This window comes from Haemaphysalis longicornis, unplaced genomic scaffold, assembly GCF_048455015.1.
Source record: "Haemaphysalis longicornis isolate Haplotype H1 unplaced genomic scaffold, Haemaphysalis longicornis Haplotype H1 scaffold_10, whole genome shotgun sequence".
Classification (NCBI taxonomy): domain Eukaryota; kingdom Metazoa; phylum Arthropoda; class Arachnida; order Ixodida; family Ixodidae; genus Haemaphysalis; species Haemaphysalis longicornis.
In genome coordinates, this window is record NW_027526204.1 from 93,972,673 (window position 1) to 93,982,012 (window position 9,340).

Here is a 9,340-nt window from a genome sequence, read left to right on the forward strand (position 1 = left end):
CCCAGCGGCCCTGTCCGTCGGACAACCCCAGGACATCTGATGATGAGATAGACGTCGGGCCATTCCTGCCTGCAACGCAGTGCATGGAGCTTCCTCTGGTGTCCAGGCCAACAGAAATGCCAAAAATCCCCCTCCGAGAGGGCAAGCCCCAAAAGACAAAACGTGATTACACACACACACTCCAGTTGCTCTTAAGTGTCTATAATGGGAAGAGAAAATTTAATACAGTGGAACTTGAGAGGCCTCCTTACATATTTGTGATGTCTATGAAACATGTGTTTCCAAGAAGCACACAAATTTATTGTATAGTTATTTGGCATTTAGGAAGGACAGGGATGGTGGCAGCACATCCTCAGGTAGCTGGCCATCATTGCCCGAAAATTGTTGGCGTGTGACAATATCCAAGTAGACACCATTGAGGTTGTGGGTTCTTGCCTTTTGAACCATAATCTTCAGTAGGCTTAAAACACTATGCTCTCTGTACATCCCTCCTAACTTCCAGCTCTCGAGCTGAGATTTTGACGACCTGGTAGTGCAGCTACCCGAACCTTTCATTCTTATAGGCTACCTGAATGCCCATAGCTCTCTTTGGGGCTCTTCCCGCACGGATGCCCGAGGTCACCCGAGATGCAAGTTTCTAACATCACCGGGTCACGCCTGTTCAAAACAAAATTACACCCATCTCCCCGAACAGAACCACGAGTAGGATGCGGAGCGTCATGGGGGTTCTGTTTGCGTTTCCGTTATGTTTGTTAGCCAAATTTGGTGGAAATGTAGTGAACCCCGTAATGCTCATATATCCTACTCGTGGTTCTCTTCAGGGAGATGGGTGTAATTTTCCTTATTGTATGCGTATATACGCGAGTGAGACGAGATTGAAGTGGTATCTTACTTTGAGTATGACGGCCTTATGGTCGCTGAAGTGCACAGTCAGTGGATCTCGCAGCAGCAGTTGTATGCAGTCGTCACCGTTGCAGTTGGTAAAGACGAGATCGATACACGTTCCGTGGATTGTAGTTGGGTGTAATTGCTGTTAGTGTTAGCGCTGATGCTCTCACTTAAGTGCGTCAGCACACTCACTGACGGGGCTGTTGCTTCTATCCTATTCCATCTGAAGAATCACGGAGTCAAGCGCAAGGACAACCGGAGTTGTTGTTGGTGTTTGTGTTGTTCCTCTTTTATGGCACGTACGCACGTGGGGGATTGGCCAAGAAACGGTGGTGTGAGGACGCCGGACCACCGCCGACGCCATGGGACATAATCCCGAGTATAAGACGGGGGGGATTGGCCAAGAAACGGTGGTGTGCGGACGCCGGACCACCGCCGACGCCGCGGGACATACACCCGAGCATAAGACGCTCCGCATCTAAAAGAACCTGCATACCATAAGTTAGACACAACACATGCTCATATCTTGACGTGGCTATTGGTTCTGCAGTTCTCCTTCCTGGTCTTGAGTGGGGCCAGGGCATGAACCCATTCACTAACATATTGCCGCGAGCCATGCATTGGGTTTGTTTTGGTCTTGCTGCCCGCTGCACCGTGTAGTGTTATGTGTTATCAGTGTGTGAAGTGAAGCGCACATTCCATTCTTTATTTTTTATGCCGAGCGTGTTATATCCTTTTATAGGCAAAGTGTTCTGAATTGACGTCACCAGCCAAGAAAAACTTTGATCTACAGTGTTCTAAATGTAATTCGACGGTTCGAGAAACATTTATGTCAGAACTTTAAATTCCTACGGAGCAGACCGAGCCGTATTCTATTCGCCGAGACTCGCTTGAACACGTCACTTTGTTGAGCACTGCTTCACCCCTGTGTGCCTTTTTGAGTTGTTAGGGGAGCGCAAGTTCGCTCCGATAAACGTGTTTTTTCTTCATGACAACTACGTCATCTTTGACTTCGTGGCACCTGGTGGAGGAGCTGGGTACTTGCACCCTAGATCATCAAGTCACCAAGCAAGCCCCAATCATACCTGCCACGGACAGCAAGGCCTCCCACCTGAGCTCGGTCTACTACCGGAGAAACTGAAGAAGGCTGATGTTGAAATCAGCACTATGGTCAACCAAGCCAACCCCTTGTCGTTCTGCAGAAACCTTGGCAGCCCCATCATTCGGAGGATCCCCTGGTGAAGACCAGGAGGAGTGGCTGGAGAAGCTGGAGCGTGTCCGATGTTTCAAACGATCGGATGACGAAGAAACCTTGAGACAAGTGTTTTTCTACCTGGAAGACTCGGCTCGAGTCTGGTTTGAAAATTACGAGAGCTCGTGTAGGCTCTTCAAAACAAAATTTTTAAAAACGTTCACAACGGTCGTGCGCGTAAAGAACGAGCTCAGCTATTTTTGCAGACGCGAATCGAACACCCCAAGTAACATGATGTATTGTTCGTTCAGCAGATGAAGGTGCTGCTTCGATGAGATGACCCTGAAACTAAAGAAGAGAACAATCTGCGCTTTCTGATGCAGGGCCTTCAACAAGAGCTCTTCAATGGACCCCTTCGCAACCCGCCAAAAACCGTCGCTGAGTTTGTGACCGAGGCTTCCATGATAGAGAGGACCCTGGACATGCGTTCGAGGCAGTAGGATAGACCACTCAATGCGTCTCTGGCGAAGCACATCAACGCCCCTGGATTCCCGATGTAAGACTTGCGGGAAACAATCCGCGCTGTCGTTCGTGAAGAACTGAGGAAACGTTTCCCAACAACGCCGAGACCCCATGTCGCCTGCCTGACCGACGTGGCTTGGGAAGCTCAACACGCACCGACATCTACGCCGTCGGAAGGACACTCGTGAGTCACAAGCTATGGCGTATTCGGAAGCTGTTCGACAACCCCGCCCAGCCCCTATCCTGCCCCGCTGTACCGCCGCCCACTGCCGCCCGAGTAACCCGTTGTAGTCCAAGACCAGATGCCGAGGAAGACGGACGTACGGCGATCCCCCGATAATCGTCCTCTGTGCTACCATTGTGGAAAGGCCGACATCTATCGTCGCTGCCAATACTAGAGGCACTAGATGAGCGTAGCTTGTTTAGTGGCTCCAGCCCATACAAGAGACTCGGACTGCGTGGTTTCTCATTCGACTCACCTCGCCCTCTCCCTGGCCAATGACCTCGTGAAGTCGACGAGTATATCTCAGCAATGGTGGCCCAGCCAGTTTCAACCGTTCGCCGTCGCCCTACCCATACCAGTTGCCGGAGCACCTTAGCAATGCTGACTTCGCATGTGGAAGGTCCCCCAGCAAACGCAGCGGACACTAAAAGCAGCAACTCCTGGAGGTGAAGTTGCAGAACGGCGGAAAGACGAAAGCCATCCAGCTACGCAAGGACGCATCGAACATCGTGATTCACGACATGCCCTTAGCACAACTTTCCGATCTAATCCTGACGTGACCCCGGAACACGACAGTCACACGGTGCGACGCGTAGCCGACATAACCGAGCCTGCTTGTAAAAGGCGATGACGACAACGCAGTTCCCGGATGCCAACACAGAGAAGCCGAGATACGACGCCCCGATGCATCCAGAACTCGAGGAAGGCAGCATCCGACGTCCTGTTATCCATCGATGGCTTTGGTGCAGTCGCCCTCATAGACACGGGAGCCGACTACTTAGTAGTGAGTGGATAATTCGCGTCTTAGCTGAAGAACGTTACTACCAGAAGGGACGGTCCGCACATACGCGCACCTGGTGGCCATCCTGAAACGCCAAGTTGAACGTCCGCATCGCGCGTCACCATAGACTGCAGGACGTACCCTGTTGCGTTCACCTTGTCTAACTGCTCCCGCGACGTAATTCTCGGAATGGACTATTTGACGCAAGCGCAAAAATGGATCTGCAGGCCAAGTTGATAAGGCTTTCCTTCGGTCAGTCCACGACGCCTGAACCGAACCCCAAACACCGTGCTGCTGTAAGGATCGCCGATGACCATGATAACCTGCAACCCCGCGCAAGCTTGATGATCACCATCCACTGTGAAGATGCTTTCTCTTCGTCGACGCAATCGAGCGGTGTGACCAAACTTTGCTTCTCAACCATGCTGTCTCCGTCGCAATAAGCATTGTGCACTTCAGGACAAGAAAATCGCATGTTTTGGTCACTAATTTTACTTATGAGTACCACCATTTAAACAAAGGCACGGAAATTGCGTTCCTCAAAGAAACAGACGAATCGAGAGATATGATCGCGATCGCCGACTTTGCAGGCGCAACTGAAGATGCCCTCAAGCTTCCACATCCCTTCGAAGTAAAACGGGTGCTACCTCAAGAAAAGCGAAAAAAATATTGGCTCTGCTGCGTCACTTCAGCGTTTTTCGTCGAACTCTCACTTTCGTCAGACATGTCTAGCGAAGCACCCAATATTAACCGAAGGTAGTACCGCACCTACCCGACAGTCACTGTACCGCGTGTCTTTACACGAGTGGGATGCCATCAGTAAAAATTCGAATACATGCTCTGCGACATTATACGGCCATCGCAAAGCCCCTGGTCTGCGCCCGTCTTACTGGGAAAGAAAAACACGCCACATTGAGGATCTGCATTGACTACCGGCGACTGAACAAAGTCACCAATAAGGACGTGGACCCCCTGCCACAAATCGTCGACGCTTTCGACCACCACTGCCACGCGAAGTACTTCTCATCGATGCATCTGAAGTGGACGAGAGAGTCTGAGAGAACACTGCATTCATAACCCCGGACGGCCTATACAAATTGGGCGTACACGGCGCCAGCAACCTTTCCAAGAGTCATAGACGCTGTGCCGATCACCTTGCAAGGTTGGAGTGTGTACTCGAATCAATTTGTACATCGTAGTTAACGCTGAGGCCTGAAAAGTGCCGCTGGAGTCCTGCCTGACACGGTGACAACTTCAGCCATAGGGAACTTCCCAAGACCGAAAGACGAGAAGGGCGTGGGAAATATTTTTGGACTGTGTGCGTACTACCGACGCTTCGTCCCAAATTTCGCACGCAGTGGTGAGCCATTCACGCGTTTGATAAAAGATAGCACCATTTTCAGTGGGGAAAATACCCAACCGGAAGCATTTTGCTAACCGCAACTACTTCACACCCCGACCATGCTCGCTGATTTCGATGAAAACGCCGAAACAAAAATTAACACGGATACCAGTGGTACAGGCGATCGCCTAAGCCAGCCGTGGTCTGTCAAAGGAAGAGAAAAACTACTCAGCTTCTGAGAAAGAGTGTCTTGCTATTAAACGAGCGATTTCAAAATTTCGGCCACGCGTATATGGTGGACCGTTCAAGCTTGTGACTGACCACAATGCGCTGAGTTGGCTAGTCAATTTGAAGGACTCCTCTGGCCGTCTTGGGCACTGAAGCTTGCGTCTACAAGAATTCGACGTTAGCATCGTCTATAAATCCGGCAGGAAACACTCTGACACCGACTGCCTCTCTCGTCACCCCCGTCGACCCACCACCACAAGACTCCAATGAAGACAGGGCGTTGTTCGGAGTCGTGATGGAGAGCGACCGAATCATCCAGCCCCGTGCCGAACCCCAGTTTCGCCTTTTGATCAAGTACCTCAAAGGACGCAATGTCGCCGTGCCTAAGGCGTTCAAATGCAACTTACCAGCATTCAGCGTCAAAAACTCTCTCCGTCAAAAACTCCGTCCTGTTGAAGAAAAATTTCAATTCCAGAAGCAGAACGAATTATCTTGTTTCCATCCGCGCGGACCTTCGTGAAGAAATTTTGGAAGCGTGCCACGACAACCCGTTTTCTGGGCATCTCAACACAGCTCGCACTATTCGAAAAATCAAGGCGAAGTTTTACTGACCCCGCCATACCACCGATGTCTCCCACTACGCGTGGAGCTGCCGTGACTGCCAGCGCTGAAAAACGCTGCCGGCGAGGCCCGCTGACTTCTGCACTCAATGAACCTCCCATCGAGCCCTTCCAACAGATACGAATGGACCCTCTGGGCCCGTTCCCTACGTCACGATCCGAGAACAAGTGGATTGTAGTGGCAGACTACATGACGTGCTACGCAGGGTCCGCCGCTCTTCCGAGGGGGACTGCACAAGACGTCGTGCAGTTCTTCATAAACCAAGTTGTCTTGCGGCATGGAGCCCCCGAAGTCCTAATCACGGACAGCGGAACCGCCTTCACTGCGGAGTATGCAATCTTATGCTGCAGCAACATGGATCACCGAAGAACGACGGCATCGCACCCCCAAACGAGCGAATTAACGGAACGTGTGAGCAAGACAATCACGGATTTGCGGTGTATGTACGTCGACGTTGAACAAAAGACTTGCGACGAAGTGCTCCCGTATGTCACCTTTCCGTACTACACGGCTATCCAGGAAACTACGCGGATGGCATCATTGGAGCTTGTCTGATTGATTGTAGGATTTAATACGCAGACGGAAAGAGGGCGATGAGGCGTGCCGTCGTGGAGGGCTCCGGATTAAGTTTGACCACCTGTGGATGTTTTAGTGCGCCTAAATCTCGTACACGCGGGCCTTTTTTCTTTATGCCTCCATCAGAAATGCGGTCACCGTGGTCGGGAATCTAACCCGTGTCCTTGTGCTCAGCAGCACATCAGCTTAGCCAGTGAGCCACCTCGCGGGTTTCGATTTTGTCTACAGAAGATGGCCGACTACGATCTTGACGTCGACCTCAATGACGACCTCAACGCCGACGTCGAAGGTACCTTCAGCGTGCGGAGGAGGCCCGCACGCTCGCTCAAGTTCGTACAACGAACCAGCAGCAGGTGCAGGCTGGGCACCACAATCTCTGGCGCCGAGATGTTCATTACTACCAGGGGATCGTGTGTGCGTTTGGCTGCTATCCCACGACTCCGACTCAGTGAAAAGCTTCCGTGATTGTATTTCGGACTCTTCCGGAGTCTGACTCTACCGAAGTCTATGCAAGTTGACCAACTTACCTACGAGGTGATCCCCGATGGTGACTGCGGAACATCATGACTACGCACCCAGCCCGAAGTCGTCCAAGTGGTTCGCCTAAAACCTTACCACGCAAGATGACCGACTTTTCGTATGTATGTTTGTGCTCGTTTTGTTTATCATCAGGTCAATGCACATTTTTTTTTGGGGGGGGGGGATAAATGGCGCGGACCATGTATTGGGTTGGTTTATTTACGTTCTGTTTATGCTGCACGGCTGCGCCAGGTTTTGTTATCTGTGGGTCCAGTGAAGGGCGTATTTCATTCTTTTTTATGCCGCAAGTGTTATCTCATTTGATAGGGAGAGTGTTTCGAACTAATGTCAGCAGCCTAGAATAATCTTTAATCTACAGTGTTCTAAATTCCACATTTCGAGATACACTCACATCGAAAGCTGTAAAGCCCGCTGAACAGACGTCGCGGTATTCTATTCACCGACACTGGCCTGCGGATGTCACTTCCTTCAAGATTGTGTCACCTTTGGCTTCCTGGGAATATATAGGTAAAGGAAAGGCCCAAGCAGTCCACCTTTTTAGAACAGGTTCAGTAGAGCAAAAGTAAACTGAGATATGTGAGCAGAGACATCTAAAGTAACGTAGGCGACCATAAAACACATACACATTTAAGAGGTAACCCAACTCGTCAATGCGCACATTCTCGACGCCGCCGAAAACCCCATTCCACGCACCTCTGGTGCCCCGCACCACAGGAGGCCGTGGTGGAATGATGACTGTCGGCGGGCGCGAGAAGCCCAGACCAAGGCGTCGGGTATTCGTCGTCGGTACCCCAAGTCAGGTAACGTTATACGATTTTACCTGAAGTCATTCGGTGTTTCAGGCCATATGTTAAACACCCTTGCTAGTTACATGTCTGAAAGAGCGTCTCGCATAATAGTTGGTAGTGCACTGTCAAGGGTTCAGGTGCACTACCAGATATTTTTTTAAATCATGCAATGTATCAATGTGGGAACGTCAGGTCCAGCTTTGTGTCAAAAACGTGCCTGCTGGGCAGGAAAGAAAGGTTTTAAACTCAATCCAGAAGAGTGTTCTTGCGTTGTGTTCTCCAGAAAGCACGGGATCATTCCAGACAGCATAAGATTCGATAAAAAAACTAAGATTTGTTTTATTCCTAAAACATATGAAGCAAAAATGCCTAAATATATGAACAGTCTAAAAGTTCTCTCCACCAGTCTAATGGTGCAGACAACCCACTCATTCTCTGTGTTTAGACGCCCTTGTGGGATCTCACTTGGACTACGGCAGTGTGATTTGTGGGTGTGCAACACAAACGGCACTAGAAATTCTCGACTCGGTGCTGTATTTTGGCCATTGCCTTGCCCGTGGTGCCTTCGCACTAGCCCCGTTCGATGTCTTTATGGAGAATGCGATAAATGGTCCCGACGTCTCCAAAGGGTATACAGGGATATGTTGCATGCCATGAAATCATGTCCATGACAAATTATCGTTTTACTTCGGCCATTATTGGTACATCCTCACATCAACTCTTTCAATCGTCGATCTCCATGTCGTTTCCCTTGAGAGTAAGAGAAGCTTCAGAGCTAGCGGTCCCGTTTTCAGAAACCTACATGACAGCCATAACTGATTTCCTTTCTCCATGGCTTCTTCACCCTGTATTGTGTGGCCTGTCCTTCATGCAGCTTGAAAAGAGCAGGTCACCAAGAAATTTTTTTCAGAATTTCTTGTTTCTCCAGGATAGGTACCGGTGTGCTGAGTTTTACAGAGATGGGTCCAAGACTGCTATGCTGTGTCTTGCGCTGCACATGGGCAAAATTTTCACGTCAGTAAAACATTAAACTGAATTTAAATCTTTAATCACATTGTCCAACTTCGCACACTCGTGAATACACGCCGACAGACAGTACTAGCACCGAACACCGCATTCACACTGGAAACGTACGGTAGTTTGGTATATTGAGAAATCTTTGTGCCCTTGGAATACAAGGAAATATGCTTAAAACAATTGAAAGCTACCTCTCTGATGAGCCATTTCGTGTGAGGATAGGCAGTACTCTGTCTAAGCCATTTATACAAGAGACAGGGGTGCCGCAGGGAGGTGTGCTGAGCTGCACAATTCATTGTAAAAATGAATTCCCTGCGCACTGTACTTCTGCCAACCATGTTTTACTCTATGTATGTTGACGATGTGCAGATTCGCTTCAAGTCCTGCAATCTCTGTTTTTGTGAACGCCAAATTCAGCTATCGGTGAATAAGCTCTCCAAGTGGGCACACGAGAATGCCTTCAAGGTTAACCCTTCAAAAAGTACCTGTGTGGTGTTATCGAAGAAAAGGGGCATCGCCCCTACACCAGAAATATACTGAGATGGACAACTGCTTCCTGTTAAACCATAACATAAATTTCTCGGATTGATTTTTGACTCGAGGCTGTCTTTCACTCCCCACC